Source organism: Hetaerina americana, unplaced genomic scaffold (assembly GCF_022747635.1).
Source record: "Hetaerina americana unplaced genomic scaffold, ioHetAmer1.1.p SCAF_61, whole genome shotgun sequence".
Classification (NCBI taxonomy): Eukaryota; Metazoa; Arthropoda; class Insecta; order Odonata; family Calopterygidae; genus Hetaerina; species Hetaerina americana.
In genome coordinates, this window is record NW_027287217.1 from 1,029,266 (window position 1) to 1,046,913 (window position 17,648).

Below are 17,648 nucleotides of genomic sequence, written 5' to 3' on the forward strand. Positions count from 1 at the left end.
GAAAGTATCAAGTTTATAATTTTTTTTCCTCGCGTGTTCCATTTAATACGAAAAGAAAGCGAACTCTGAGGGAGTCCTTCTCTTAATTTTCTTCCTTCGATCTTGGCTATTATTAAGTTGCCTCAAATATTTTTGAATTAGGTTTTAGAAGGACACACAGACTAACCACTGCCACACTCCCAAGTTTAGTCCGGCGAGTCACAGCCTGACACCTCACAATAAAATAAGCAATTCTTCAAATCCACATTTTTCCTTCTATCTCCCTTCATTCCGTCCAACATGTTGATATTTTTCCTACCTCTTCTTCTTTTTCCCTTTTGGCAAACGTTCTCCCCTTTATGTCACAGTGTTCTTCAACATCTTATTCCCAATCAAAACGCATTGAGTCCATCTTTCCTATCTCCATTGGATTTCTCACAACAACAATCCTATCTCCTCCTCTCCCCTGCCTATTACTTCTTCTTTTGTTTTCCTTTCTGTCCATTTCACTTTTTTCATCCTTCTCCACACCCACATTTCAATAGCTTCCAATCTACGCAAACTATTGTGTTTCAATTACCATATTTCCGCACCGTACATAACTACGCTCCATAAAGTCATTTATTACATCCTTGCTCCTGTTCCTGCCATCAATTCCTCCTCCTTGCTTCTTTGCCTAACGCAATTTTCCTCCTTAAGTCACTACTACTATGACCATTTTGGTCCAAAACACTTCCGAGATACGTAATCTGTTTCACCTACTCTAGTTTATTAACTACTATTTTAATATTCAACCTAGCCTTTCTCGAAAGCCCCATAGCTTTTGTTTTCTTAACATTTATTCTCTCCCCATACTTATCACGCTGATATTCAAATGCGCTCAGCTATAATTGCAACCCAATGACTGCCAATATTTTGAACATCAAATCCTAGCAAACATAGGTGATTTTTAAAATTTTCCTCTGACGTTCATTCCTTTCTCCAGCTCTTCAAATGTTTCTATTATCATTTCCTTCACGCGAATTCAGAAGAACACGAAAGGCAATGGACAGCTATCTCCTTCTGGCGGACTGATGTTTATCTTGCCGGACCACGAAAGATCTGATCATTGTTTACCCCGTATAATTTCTCATTCCACGCCAAAGTAACAATAAAATTTAGAAATGGAGGATTTTTTAAAACTGAATTTCGGTTGGAAATCTCCGTCATTTTCCTCCATTTACGATGCGGCATCCCATTAACTCAAATTCTGTCGGTTATAGTAGTCCCATATTGGGACTGCACCCAGATGGGCGTTGTGCAACGCTTAAGCATTGAGCCTCGGGTGAAACTGATGACCAGTCGAAATCGGCTTCACCGGTACCGTAGTGGGCGCGTGGGAGTGGGGAGGGCACCATTAAAAAAAATAAATAAAAAATATCCCGTTGGAAATCATATTCTTTGGAAATCAAATCATGACGCCTCGACAGGCTATCAATCACGAGTCCCACGCCGAGGGAGGTGAATTTAATCGGGCCATATTGGGAGCGTATTCGTAAGAATGATACGTGATGTTCGTCAAGGAGTGCCTAGGAACACCCGCTGCAAGGAACGTGCGCCCACAGGATCAATTTTGAATTTGAACCGCACACCAAGACGATTAAAAAAATATTATGAACCACTTCTTATGAACTTTTAACTCCAAATGAAGACGCAAAAAGTTGATACTTGGATGAAGGGACAGTGAGACGACTTAAAGCGAAAATACAAAAAATCTGAAGTGACCAGCGGTTCTCCATACAGGTCACCTCTTAATGACCGAAAACAGCAGGGACACAATTGAAAATTGACGTCAACTCCTTCAGGGTGGCCAGTAATTAGGTTTGCGCTTTCTGATTTAATTTATCAAGTATTTTTTCCTCCATATGTTCAACCAAAAAATTTTCCTTTTTCTAGTTTACGTGCAACCAATTCTACTCCTCCTTTCTCCGATGTAATTCAACATGAATCGCCAAAATTACCCAGCATTTAAATTCATAGACATTCGTAGGTCCATGATGAATTTATGATAACATATTAGAAAATTTGATGTCTCGCCTAAATAAAAATCCCAAGAGATTAACTCGATTGAATGCCTTAATTGGCTTTATTACTTTTTTTAGTATTCAGGAAATAAAAATTCGCAAGCAGCTATTAATGCAAGCTTATGATGAATTTATATAGAAAAAAACCATATAGTAGTAATACATGACAAATTAATACAAAGAAAATCATTATTATTATTCGATAGTCTGCCGCAAAAGATTGGATGGACAAAAACTTAGAACCCATACATTTATTAGTCTCGCCTAACAAAATATTCCTCGAGATCCCGCCCTAAATTAAACGGCTCTTCAATTCTGCATTCATTCTACCTTCCTTCATTACGTCCAAAATTCCTATCCTATTCCTACCCCTACCTCCATTGTCTAACGTTTTACCTTTTACGAGGGCAGCCCAGAAAGTAACTAACGTTTGCGTGTAGCGAGTGGGGGGGGGGGGGTAGTGGGGGGAGTCGGATATTTACTCTATTGACACACGCTGTAGGGCTGTAGGCCTCGAGCTGCAGTATTTAGAAGGCTGCGCCGCTTGTCGTTTGTTTGAAGTAGCGAATCAAAATGAACAATACCATTTGAAACCCCGCCAAATATAAAATCCTTTTAGCGATAAGGTTTTTTAACGGCAGTAAACTTCAAAGCTGCTGACATTCATTGGAAAATTTGTGCTGTGCACCGACTAAATGATGAGTGAAAGTGTCGTGCGTCAGTGGTGTTGTTGGTTTAAGAGTGAACGGACAAATATCCATGAAGTCCAAGAACTGGCCAACCGTCAGTTCATCTGTCACAAAGTTAGGCCGACCACTGCGGTCCTCGTCGCAAATATCGGTACTTTGGCCATTATTAAACTGAATGCACCACTGCCTCACTCCGCATTCACTCATTATTCCGTACACTTCATAAAGTTGCCCATGAATTTTAATTGGATTGTGGTTTTTTGCCAGTAAAAACCTAATCACAGGTCGCTCTTCACAACTCGCGAGATTTTCTGTTGCAGCGCACATTTTAACAGGTCATAGTAAGCAAAGTATAAGAACCACAGTATTCACACCACCACAGCAGGACGCGTACTGAGTGTATGCACGTTAAGACCCCAATATGGTGGCTCTAGCCTTACCCCCCGCCACGCTAGGCAAAAACGTGTGTTACTTTCTCGACAGCTCTCGTATAGGACGGTTTTTAACATACTCTGCCCACCTAGAACGCTCTGCATCCATCTTTTCTGCCTCCTCTGAATCTCTCCCAAAAATCCTCTGTCCTCCCCTTTCACCATGTTTGCTCACAACGAAAGGGGGGTATGGCTTCGCATTTTGGTCCAAAATATTTGGTCGAGATGGGAAAACTGTTCAATCTGCTCAAGTATACGCCCTCCTATTTTAACTTTAAACAGAGCTTTGGAGAAGAAGGGAAAAAAAGAGTCAAACATTTAAATGAGAGTTCATTAACCAGAGCAGGTGAAACAGTTTACCCGTCTCCGGAGTGTTTTGGACTAAGACGGTCAAAGTAACTGGGACAAAAGATGAATGATTGCGTGAGGAAAAGAAGCTCTCACGAGTTGGAGAGAATTGATGACATAGACATTGAGTAACGATGTTAAGAACAGATTCGTTAGAACTTGCAATGGAGCGTGGTTATGTACGGCGCGGAAACGTGGTCATTGGAGCAGGATGATGGACGTAAATTGGAGGCTTTTGATATGTGGGTTTGGAGAAGGACGGAAAGGGAGGTGAAATGAACAGATAAGAAAACAAATGAGGAAGTAATAGGTATGGTTAAGAGGGCGGAGGGAAGATTATTCGTTGAAATCGAAAGGAGGTAGGAAAGATGGATAGAGTGCATTTTTATTGGAAATGGGATGTTGAAGTTGTTAACGCTTGACGTTAGACAAACGAGGAAGGGGTAGGAATAAGATAGGAATGCTGGACTGAATGAAGGGAGGAAGGATCTATACGGCATTGAAGAGGGGGTCATTGTAATGTTGAATGCCAGATTGTATTTTGTTAGGAGAGGCAAGTATCGTAGTACCGTTTCATCCATCGGCCGTTGTGTCCATCCAAAACATACCAGAAATGATAGAGTACCAGAACTGATGGAGTACCAGAACAGATAGAGTACCAGAAATGATAGAGTACCAATAATAAAAAAAATACAAAATCCCTTAAATTTAAAAAAACAATTAACGAACTGGCCGTGCAGTGTAATGAAGTAAAACCGATATTATTGATGACTGATTGTAAAACCGATGGACACCGATCAAAATAATACACATCTAAAATTAATATCGCTTGCATAAACCTTTAATTAATAAAGAGAAGAAAGAACCATAGTAATCGACTCGAAGGTCGGTTTGATAGGTGAGGGTAGAGTTCACCCAATACTTAACCCAACGGATTCTGTACTTCACTTGTAAACAGGGTAATAAGGGGCGCCAGTTCCTTAATCCATGTGCCGCTTATGGTTTCACAAGAAGAAATGGTAACCGAAAAATCGCTCTGGTTGGGTGAAGTGGAGATTGCCCAGAGGCGTTCCCAGGGATCGAATCCCGGCCCTCTGGTCCGTAGTCCAAAACTCTACCTGATCGACAAGGGTCTTGTTCAGAAGGCGGAAGCAGTTTGTTTTTTGTTGCATTTCATTTTGCTAATGTGCTAGAACAAAAACGTAAACAACACAACCGAGGAAACGGAAATACACAGCACTCTCAATAATTACTTTTGCTGAACCATGTATCTATTCTTAGATGAATTAAAGTGCGACAGGATCTTCTATAATATCGCCATTTCTCTTCCTAATCATTAAATGAGTGAAACCCACGTCGTACCCTTGTCTACTGAGCCTTGGAATGTCTATATTCTGTAGGAACCGAATAGCATGTTGCTGTTGGAATTTCTATGATTAACTGAATAAAACCCAAGACATGCATTGGATGTTCCGTCACGCATTGAGACACTGAAATAAATAATTATTGTAAGCAACAAATGTTTACCAAATCAATGTCATGGAAACGATGCAAAGTAAACAAACATTGAGCGACGAAAGTAAACAACAATTTAGCGACGAAAGTAAACAAAAAATGCTCGCTAACACACCTTCAAAGGAACAAATGGCGTCTACTTCCTGAAATAACACTTCGGGCGTTAATGCACCCATGTAAAATTCAAGGTATGCAAGGTGCTTTGGCGTGCACGACATATAGCCGTCCCCTTAACTCGCTCAGCTGTAATGCAAGCGTGCTTATTATCTGGCACATTGACGTAAAACTGTCGTCGGAATTCAAATCAGCACGCTGACGATGTGAATCCGGTCAGGATTGCCGAGGCGGGAGTGAGTAATCTACATGAAATAATTTAAGGTCCTCTCCAGCGCCAAAAGGAGCGAGGGGATGACGTCGAAGCAAGGCATGAATTTCAAATAAATGAAGGCGGCGTGACGTCATTTACGAACGGATATCCCGAGGGAATGTTAAGCGGAAGGGCAAAATGGGACGTAGAGGTGGAAGTGCGTCGTGGTAAAGAATGAAAATGAGGATAATTTAGTAACTTAATCAGAGCTAATCTCTTCTTGGTGAAATACTATTGTGCTAAAAAGATACAGTGAAGAAGTCCACGATGCTTTCGAACGCGTGGAACGGACGAGTGAAGAATATGTTATAATGTATTTGGAAAGAGGTCGGAACCTGAGGAAAAGAGGAAGACGAAAGCTCATGTGAAAGAGGATTTGAGAGTAGGATAGGCTTAATGGTAATGGTAAGAATTCAGCAAAATTGTAACGTGCTTTAAGTATATCATTCTGACCTCCATTAATAATTGCGGTAACAATAATGAAATGAAGTACTAGGGAAATTATCACACCTGTAAATAATGGATATTTTGCATGATATTTCGTATTCATGCCGAATTTAATTGCCACCACGAGCTACCTTGCTGCTTGAAATAGGGACCGAAACGACAGGATCGGAAGACATATACAATTTCTCTCTCACCGTAGTGGAGTGTAATATCAGAAAACAAGAAATACCATTGAGTATTGCCGATAGGAAGAAAGCTACTGAATTAACACAAGACCACAATTTAATGAAATTTCGGGTTAACGATAGGAAAAAACTTTTTTTGATTGACGATAGGATGTCTAAGATTGATAGAATGGAGAGTGTTAGACACGTGGGGAAAGGAAGGATAGGCGAATATTGGACGGAATGAAGGGTAGAATGCTTGCGGGTTAGTAAGAGGTTTATGGTAGTGTCGGATGTCAGGTTGTGGCTTCGCTAAGAGGGGCAAAGAAATGTATCGTTGTTCAGTCTGTCTCCTTCCAAAACCTACCTTAAACGGTAGAATGTCAATAAGTATTTGTGTGTGCGTGCGTGTGTGTGTGTATATATATATATATATATATATATATATATATATATATATATATATATATATATATATATATATATATATATATATTCAAACACGAAAACCCAGCATATGGCGAACAAACATTCATACACAAGGAAATAGATATAAGGAAAAGGATTAGGACAAATAAAATACGAACACAGGATAGGTAGGGCGGACGGAATCGAGCAGATCACAAGTGTAAAAATATTTCCTTGACCGGGACTTGATTCACGGATCTTTCGACTTGGCGGGCCGATGCTCTAATCACTTGAGAGCAGTTGTTATTCGTATGAATTCCACGATTATCATTATGAGAGACTTGAAGCTCGGAAAGAGCCGAAAGTTCTGGGTGATCAAATTTATCTCTGTAATGGCACCACTATCGAACACATCCTAGGTTTTATATATCTTTTTCGGGGCTTCTCATTCGCTAGGTTTATCGTCGCAGCCAATGCCCTCCGGTGGCATTCGTCGCGCGCGAGTTCCTGCCACGCGCCCTTGAGGAGTACCTTGCGCCTCGCGTCGTCACCCCCGAGGATGCGCAGGCTGAGCTTCGCGTAGACCACCTCAGCCTTTAGAACTGCATATGTTAAATTGAGACCACCCTGCTCTAGTGGGCCATAGAGCTGGCTGTGGAACAATTTTCTTCACCTAGCCGTTCCAGATCATTTGGCTTGTCGCTCTAATAAAACCTGCAATTATATTAAGCGGGTAGGGGCCACAGATTGGCCACGCACCAAAGACTCGGGAAGACAACCTGGTTGAGGAGGCGGACGCAGGTCACGATCGGGGGGGAAGGGAATAAAAATTTTCCTCGAGTCCATTTTACGTGGCGGTCGATAATCCCCCAGTTAAGCTCAATTGTGTGAGCCAACTCCTTCTCCTACCAGAACCCTAACATTTTGAGGGAGTGCGCTACTGATCAACCGATGGAGGTCGGGAGCTGGTTGCCCTTCAGCAGTAGATACTTGGATTACCGGTTGTTGGAGAAGAGACCTCCATCTTCATTTGACGTTAGGATGTCGCGGGCGAGAGCCATGTGGGATAAGTCGTCTATGAAAAGGGTCAGCGTATGAGACGCCCAGGCAGACGGCACCGTCACGGCGTAACCCGATTAAACTACTCTGCAGTCGTTTGAGTAGGGGGTCAAAGGCAAAGGCGAACAGCAGCATTGATAGCGGGCAGCCCTGTCGAACGGAGTTACTGACGGGAATGGGGGGCGAGGTGGCATTCTTTATCCTAATTCTAAAAGATGTACCGGTGTACATACATCGTTGAGACGGCACGAATGAAGTATTTAGGGAAGGCCATCTTCTTGAGCACGGTCAGGATCCATTCGATCCGGACCAGATCAAATGCTTTCTCAAGATCAATAACTAGCAGTGATAAAAAACGATCGCCGTACGAGGGCGAAGAAAAAAACGCCGCGAATCAAAAGTGCGGCATCGAAAATGTTTCGCGTTTTCAACACGGTGTACTGGGATGGAGAGATGACGATGCCGGCAACAGCTGTCATTATACATATAGCGCAGGACGTGTGCCATTATTTTATAACTGGCATTTAAAAGGGCGATAGGCCATAAGTCGTTGAACGACTTGGGGTGCGTCAACTGTGGTATAAGGGTTATCGTGGCGGTGCGCTGATTTGCAGTCAGAGAGCGGCTACTTAAAATGCGATTAAACAGTTGGGTTAAAATAGGTTTAAAAACATCCCAGTACGCGAAAAAAATTCATAGGGGAGACCGGGTGCTTTGCCATTTGGGAACATACAAGCCACGCAGTCCAGTTCGTCTAAACTTATGTCTCGACCTTAATCATCTTGTTGGACAGAGGACAGTATAGGGAGATGGATGAGAAAGGGTGTGTCTCACTCCTTCCATGGAGGATACCTGTCAAAATGTTTTGGAAGTGCCGGGCCGCTTCCCTAAGGAGGTCGGTTTCGCCAGCGGCAGACTGACTGACTGGTATTCTCTCTGTGGCGCAGCCGAAGTTGGAATTCGTTCAGCGTCGAAGCTCGGATAGCGTTAGGGGGCCTCATACGTCCGTGTCCAGTTCTTTTTGCCACTATTGGTGAGCGTATTTTTGGAGCTCGTAACCGAGTACAATTTTTTTTAAGGTAAACGCTTGGGCGCGGAAACCCTCCGACGCAACATCCTTATGCAGGAGCTCCTCCAGCGCCCGGCGGTAGAAGGAGATGGTCTAATTTTTTTCTCTACGCCACTCAAAAGTTTGCCTTCCGATGTGGGTGACAATACGGAGCTTGAAAACTTCGTCTTAACATAAGGTGAGGTCTTCACCGGGACGGAGTGCAGGATGCGGCTGCGGATGGAATCGCGGAGAGCCGTGTCCTCCAGCACGCGGAGTTCCATGCTCCACACGGTACCGCGGCGGTGGGCGCGCTGTCGGGGATGTGTCCGGAGACGTAACAATCATAATCACTGCGTAGTGATCAGAGGACACCGGAAGGATGTTCACTGGTTAGATATAATTCTTTAGTGATGCCGAGAGAAAGAGGTAATCAATCCGAGAGTTGTGCCCTGATCGAGTGAAGGGGGCGGGATCGGCGCAGAAAGAACGCACTTCGTCAATCGCTCCAATGGATTCGAGCATCAGCGAAAGTGCCCGGCTTGGATAGTATGTCACCATATCCCTGTTCGATGCACTATCCTCTCGGCGGTAGATGGCGTTGAAATCCCCACCCAAGATGGCGTTTACCCAGAGGAAATACTGGTAGGGGAGGAGGAGTGCATTCAATTAAGTTTCACGCTTTGCCCTCTGCTCTTCGCTCACTGGAGGTAGCGTAAAAATGTGCGATCTGAATGCCATTCACGATAACGGACGTTATTAGGCCCGAGGGGTGGCGGCGAACCTGAGAGAACGAAATGCCATTTCGCACAAGGGTGGTTATGTCAGAATGATAGTCAGAAAAATTGCCGATAGCCTGAAAGGCGTTCGTATCCCAGACTCTATCCTCCTTTACCTCCTGAAGGAGGATTACATCAGCCCTGAGATCGCGGAGAAAACTTCGGAGGACTACAACTTTTAAAGCGGAGTAGACGCCAACAATATTTAGCGAAGTAATATCCATCGGTGAAAGGATAGGACAGCTGTGGGGACCGGACATCACTTACCAGAGTTCTGGTCGTGGCTTACGTCGCTCGGGTTGCGGCTCGAACCCTGGCGGCGAGTGCTTTGCCGCTTCCCGGAAAGCATCGTCCGACGGGTCGACGGTAGAGGTCACAGGTTATCGCCGCATTTCTCCTCCCCGACCTCGTCCGACCAGCCTTGGTCTCCACGAAGAGCGAGTGATTCGGCAGCGTTCCACGGGGGGACTTCTTCAAATGAACACAGCTGGGGCCCGTCCCGAGGCTGGAGGTTGCCTCAGGGGAGGGGGGGCGGGGTGGCGCACTGGGGGTCATCTGCCGAAGGGGCCCCATCAGGAAAAATCAGAGGGATATGTCGATTTATTCCGCCTCTAGAGGAGCCCAGGGAAGATTTTCGACATCTTGGTTGTCCTTAATGGAAAAGGATGATAGGATATCTGGGATTTTTGACGTCGACAAACTTTTACTCGTACATGTGTCAACTTCCGGGGCCGGTGTTATTTTCTTTATTGTCCATAATAACTGGATCGAGGGGCCAGCGGTTGGGGATAGAAGATATTCGCAATCAGATGCATCCTTACCCGCTGTCACCAGTGGTTCTCGTGGGTCGGAAGTCCTTGATGCAAGGATTGTGGGGAGAGGGCGTGGGGGTGCCGCAGCCAGGGGAAGGAGGGACGAAGGATGTTCCGTTCTCTTTCGACGGGGTCACGGAGACAGCGGCCGGTGGTCGTGAGATAATAGTCGAGCTGGTAGGGACTACAGCTAGTTAGATGTTCGAAATCAGGAGTCCAGTGTCGTCTGTCCTCTTCTTTTTCGGATCCCTTTCTTCCGTTGGCTACTTTCGTTCCCTCTGATATTCCCCTCCAAGTGGATGGAGATGCGGGGAACCGGCGGGAGCAGCTGGGGGCGTCCTCTCGATAGTTAGCAGCGACCGCGCCCTCTCCTCCACAGCCATCTCGGGCTCATCCATATCCACAGTAGCGTTCGGGCCGGAGGCCATTGCCATTGCCTGCGCATAGCTCTTCCCTCCTTGGCTTCAAGGGCATATATCGCGCTCTTGACCTTCTTGGTCACGGCGGGCGCTATTTTGGCGCTAACCCTCTTAGAGGATGATGGCCCGGTTGCCGTCAATGTGGAGGTACGAGGAGATATTCGTCTCGACCATCATACGCACTACCATCGTACCCATCAGCACGCTGCCAGTATCTTGTCGCCCTCCTCCCTGTTCTCCCACGAGCAATGGATTTTTCCAAAAGTTGGAGCTCGCCCGTGGTGTCTTCCAGCAGGGTCTCTTCGTAGAGACAAAGAACCCTGACATTACAAGGGTTGTTGGAAGTCTCGTCAATAGTCATTGTCGTCTGGTCACTTATGATGGAAACGGTAGTTTTTGGGGAATATTATCTATAATCCTATTCATTGTAGCTTCCGTTGCCAATTTCAAGAATACCTAATGGCGATTATATCCAAATTGGATCGCCACTCTCTCTTCGGGTTTGAGGCCCAGCGACCCTAAAATCACGGGGTGGAGTTTGCCTTCGCCTTCTCGTCAAATTGCAAGGCAAGCGTGTTCACGCGACGCACAACCATTTCGAAACTATCAAATTGAGCACGCCAGCGCGAAATAAAGGAGAGCGCACCAAAAGAACAAGCACTCATAAGAGAGAAAAAAACCACTCGTGTACACTCCCTCCCCCCTACAAGCACCCGGCGGTAGCAAACAAAAATGAGTCTATAGTATGATCTACACCAGGAGATAAGGTCAGTCTTGAACCAGTAACAAAACGAAATCAAAGCATTCCCGGCAGAAGAAAGACGAGAGTCAAACCTCACACTTCTAGATGAACTAGGTGGTCAACCACCGCCCGAAAAAAAACACGATCGGAACCTCGATCTCCGAGAGAGTCCCCAAATCCCGGCAGCCGATGCCTTGATCGCCGGCGAAAACAGACACTCGGTAACAGCAGACACGTCCTAGCTATCGAGGAAACCCATATTAGACTGAAATCTATGGGGATTTGATGAAACCAAGGGCGCCCATTCTTTGGCCAGGAGATGTCGTTAGGGAGCTGATTCCCCTCCAAAGGAGAAATGAACGACACAAAAGGAAAGAAAAGTAGGAAAAGCAATCATACAACGTCATTACGAGGATTCAAGTGCCGGTAAAGGAGATATTTTTGCACTTGTGATCTGCTCTATTCCTCCTACCTCACCTTCCTGTGTTTCCTGTTCCTGCCCTTTGCTGGTTTGCCTAACATTTGCCCCTCTATTACAGTCTTCAACATCCCGCTGCCGGTCAATACCCCCTTCAGCCACTTTTCCTGCCTCCATAGGATTGCTCCCAACAAACCCCTCTCTTCGCCCACCATACCAAGTACTTCCTCGTTTGTTTTCTTCTCTGTCCATTTCACCTTCTCCATTCTTCTCCACACCCACATTTCAAAAGCCTCCAGTCTACGTCTATCCTCCTGCTTCAATGACCACGTTTCCGCACGGTACATAGCTCCGCTCCATATCAAAGTTTTTACGAGTCTTTTCTTAACATCCTTACTCAACGTCCCCGTCATCAAGTCCCTCCTCCTTATGAAAGCCTCTTTACCTAGCGCAATTCTTCTCCTTGCGTCCCTACTACTTTGACCGTGTTCGTCCAAAACACTACCGAGATACGTAAACTGTTCTACCTGCTCTAGTTTTTGCCCTCCTATTTTAATGTTAAGCTTGGCCTTTTTCTTTCTAGAAAATCGCATAACCTTTGTTTTATTAATATTGATTCTCATCCCATACCTGTCGTACTGAATTTCCAATTCACTCAGCAATGCTTGCAACCCCTTGGCTGACTAACAGACTAAAGCTTGGTCATCAGCAAACCTAACTAATTTTACGAATTCCCCGCCCACTTTCATTCCTCCACATATACGTTGAACAGCAACGGTGATAATGGGCAACCCTGCCTTACACCCCTTCCTAATACTGTCCATCTGGACTCCCCGTTCCCCACCCGCACCTGAAGAGTCTGAGACATGTACAGTTTGCGGATTAGCCTCCTGTCTCTCCAATCTATTCCTATTTTCTGCAATATACTCATTAGTTTTCCCAATTTACTATATCAAACGCTTTTTAGAAATCTACGAAACAGGTAAATACGTCCTGATTGTATTCTATATTCCTCTCGATTATTGATCTCATTACTGCAATGACATCACGCGTGCCTCTCCCCTTCCTGAACCCAAACTGATCATCCCCTAAGTAATAATTTGCCCTACTCTCTAACGTTTTGTTAAGGAACTAACACTAATCTCACAAAGTCTTCTGGCCAATTTCCTTCCTCATAGATATTACGAAACAGTCCATTTAGCCTCCCCCTCCCACATTTTCCTAAACCTTTTAGAAGTCCCGCAGGAATGTTGTCTACCCCCACTGCCTTATTAAATTTCATCTCCCTTAAAGGCTTTTCTATCTTATCGTCAAGTATGCCTGGACCGCCCGAAAAGTGGAAAGAATCGGAGTTCAAGTTCCGGTCTAGGAAATATTTTCACCTTCACCTATCCCTTTTCCTTATATCTGTTTCTATGTAAATGAGTATTTGTTCGCCGTTTGGCGGGATTTCGTGTATGAATGTGTGTGTGTGTATATATATATATATATATATATATATATATATATATATACTTATATTCAGATTACTGAAATTACTAATGATTATTTCTGAAACGTTCTTTACAGAATATGGACAAATCGGACGTTTTATAACTTGCACGAGACAAAGAAAAAATATACAAACAAATGGAAAAACGACTCACTTGCAATGTTACAGTGGTCTCAGCTACATTCATTAAAAGCGAAGGGTCTGGAACCGGCGAACTCTCGTTGGGTTTGAATTTATTTTTGAAAATATACCGTATTATATTGTCGTGGAACCGTAACCAATTATCCCTGGTGTAAAAACAAAACAGTATTTTTTCTGTTAATATTGCTTCATACTAGGCGAGAGAAATAGTATATTTCTCTTACTGTCACACCCCCTTTCATTAGTATATGAATCCGTGATAATAGCGAGCTAAATACTAAATATTTACACGAGTGATGCTTTATATACGATCGCTATTTGCTATGGTTACCAAAACAAAGAAGAGCTATGGTTTGCGTACTTTAAAATATGGCTTCGGCGTTTACACTTCTCGCCAATTTTGGGGGTGAAGTTATCTGCCTAAAGAATTGTGGAAATTATAGTAGGAACATTCCGCCAACTCTTCCACAGGACACAGTGAATATCGAAACCATGGCCAGCCTAAAAATAAATCTTCGCGAAGTAAACAGCTTTTCTTCCTTTCGTCATGGAAACCTTGCCCCATGTTTGACAGAAAACAATTCATTTCCAGTGGCCACACTTAATATTTTCTCCCTTTCTCCTATCCATGGGCAAGCACCATTCATCAGTACCCTAAATAATCGAACACCCTCCGTATGCAATAACATTTTTTTGAGATTTATGTTTAGGCAGAACGTTCGGGTCACAACGAAGTCGAAAGTCTTGAAGATGGTCAGATATCCGTCTTAAAACCATGGTCAAAAAGATGGCTTTAATTTGTAAACCACCTTGACCTAAGTAAGTTTTGTTTACGAAGGCTGAAAAGTCTTGATAACGTCCTATAGACGGCCATAAATCTGACTTGTTCCAATTGCCTTAAATACATAATGCACGCACTTCCACCATGACCGAAATGAGTGAGATCTTTACAAAGATTTTACTTAAAATGTTTTCTAGAATTGGTGAATTTGTTGAAAAGTTTTTATATCTTTCAAGCAAAATTTTCAGCATTTACCACCGTAATACAGTTGACATTTGCGTATCCTCAAAATGTATTTCCTTACCTTTGAACTAATTTTGAGGAACTTGAAGAACAGTTTCTCCCCACTTGAAGTCTTCTGTTTAAAAAGAATAAAAATCCAACGAGCAATCACAATGCAAATTACTTTGAAAATACTTTTGAAAACTCGGGATAATAATTTTTTAATTAGGGTTGACAAAATTGACGTAACTTTTCAGTTTTCCTAAATCAAATGTCGAACTCAGTCCGAATAAAAACCACAATTAACTCTTCTAGACTGTTGTATTTTAAGTGTAAGTTGTAATTAAGTGTCCGTGACTGTCTTATATCCTAAAAACTTTCTGCTGAACATATAGCATTCAATTCGTATTTGTTTGGGAGGCGTCACCTTGGTAACGCATTCTTCACGACATCAATGGAAATATTTCCTGCGTTATTAATGGCTGGCGTTTCAAATAAAGTTCCTTGTTTGAATGCTCACTCTAATGGAGGATTTAGGATATTTTCTACTATTTCCTGCATACTACAAATAATTTGCGATTGAAGACCAATACATTCAAATGGATATACTATTGGTACGAGAACACTAATGTATACGATTTTTGGAATAGTGGCGCTATGAATTTGCACGCATTCCAATGCAATTAATAAAATTACAAAGACTCGAGTCCACTGTTCTTGGACAAGTAAAATCCAGATTAATATTGACATTGTGTTTCATGATTTCTCTTTCAATCGTCATATTAAGAGTACGTCACCAGATTGAGGACAGTGAAGCAGATTATTATACGTAGCCTTGCGGCCAAACTTATTTCCGGATTGAGAAATGACAATTGGAAGGCAAGATGACTTGGAGAGCTTTTCGACCAAGTAAGTGAGGATCCGAATATTTCATTAAATGCCCCACCAGGCTTCTCCCTCTGCCCTCGCCTCAAATACGTACTGCAGGGACGTCACGACGGCTCGGTGGAAGCGTTACAACGGGCCGTGACGAGGGAGCTTAGCAGCATTCAGGGCACCGCCTTCCAGAAGGCGTACTAAGCGTGGAAAACCCGCTGGAAGTGGTGTGTGGACGCAAAAGGGTGCTGTTTTGAAGACTTTTGAGTGAATGTATCCATTCTGGCAATACACTTTTATAATAATGTCAGATTTTGAAATTTTACACCACAAGATAATTTTTAAACCTCTTTTTAAGCAGTATTTAGTTATTTTCATTGATTCCATAGAAAGAAAAAGCACCTTTTCTAACATTGAACCTCAATCCTTCCAAGTCTTTTCTATTTTCTGTGCTTATTTGAAACACACTGCTGGTTATTACATACCTGCTTGTATGGATAGATATTTATAAACTGATTCTCGATCCAGTACTCTTACTGTACAATCTTCAGAATGATTCAGGTAGGTACATACACCTAAATAGGTAACTACACTTTGATGTAGTTTTGACAAATCTGCTGATATCATATCCAAACCTATTCAATGAAATAAAACACCTTGTTTTTATAATTAAGCTCATGCTTCTTCATGTACACAATAGTGCATTCATTCAGTGGGTACCTATTGGGCATACTGATATAGGTTGTCATCATAGCATATAGTTAAGAAGAATTGCATTGTATATTGGAAGTAATAAGTAATTTCATGAGGGAGGAATACAATAAGAAAATTAACAGTGAAAAAAAAGGGATTGGTTGGCAACCGATATGGATATGTTAATTGTAAATTAATGCTTGTGGTAAAAAATAACGAGTGACTCTGAAGGCAAATTAAGAAATAGAATATCAATGATAAAAAGAGCATTCATCAAGAAAACATTCTTATGGCATAAAAAATTAGCATTGAATTAAGATAGGAATTAATACAAGTTTAGGAGTGGACCATAGCCTTATATTTTTGTGAAATCTGGAATATAGTGAGTGAAGAAAGAAGATGAGTGGATGCCTTCCAAGTATATTGGTATGTTGACGAATGTTGTCCAGACAGAAAGAGATGGGAAAAATGGATGCAAATCATATTCATCAGCAGTGGGATGTTGAAGACTGCGATAGAGGGGAGAATGTTGGGAAAACTAGGATGGGAAGGAATAGGATGGGAATGTTGGATGGGATGAAGGAGGGAAGTATAAGGAGATGACGAGGGGCAACATGTTTTTTGTCAGGGGGGGGACAAGAGAATTATTTGGTAGCAGTGTCCATTCAAAAAAAACCCTAACTGGTAGATTATCAACAATAATTATGTGCAACTGCAAACTAATTATGTAACATTATCATATTATCGGCATTCATTCAGCTTTGGAAGGAATTTTTTCAATGAGTTTATAATCATGTTCCAAGTTTGCAATGAATGTTCAAGGGTGTAGTAATCCAATGAGTGCATTTGGCTACTAAGTGGATAGCCTGAGGTTCATATCTGGGCTAATACCTTTGGAAAATCACACCTAAAAGTGAAAGTAGTGTGACTGATTAATTGATTCCTATAAGCCAAGGTGAACTGAATGGTTGTTCAGGGTTAGGAACTGGGTTGGACACCCCTATCACCAAATTTGTACCCAATGCTTCCAAGTATCTTATTAATGAGGGATCGAGAGGGTACATTGGCTATTGTACTGGCTTCCCACCAAGAGGGCCCGGATTCGAATCCCGGCAGTGTGTTGAATATTTTTCAGAGGCATCTCGATCCCTACTGATGAGGTGTTTTGTGGAGGGCACTTTGAGAGAGTATGCCATCCATCGGATGGGACGTTAAGCTGCGGACCCCTTTGGCGCCTTTCGTTAGGAGTTGGCTAATGCCAATGCCGGGTTTCTCTCAACCCTTCATCTTTTCCTGTCCATCCCTAATGGCGCAAATGACCTCAGCTGTTGGTCGCTTCCCCTAAATACTACTATCTTATTAATGCTTGGCTGTTGATGAAACATAACCTGTAATAAACTAGTCTTTGATTTGATTACCATGAATGGATGTCCAAAAGACCCGAGTTGTTTCAGAATCAAGAGGTTTTCTTGAATGAAAAAAAAGAGACATGTATAATTTGAAATAAGCTTACTTTATTCCTTCCTAACATTGCTTTACACAAAAAAAACTAAATATTTACAAATTAAAAATATTTACACAGATCACTTTAAAAATGCACATTAAATCAACGATCTTTTCCTTTTTTTCTTTTAGAAAAAAAACAAGAAGAGGAAGAAATCTTTCAAACATTTCTATTAACTTTTCCATCAATTATTATTATGACAAATTCTAGACACAATGTTCATGGGCGTACCACAAAGTGGTTAGGAATTT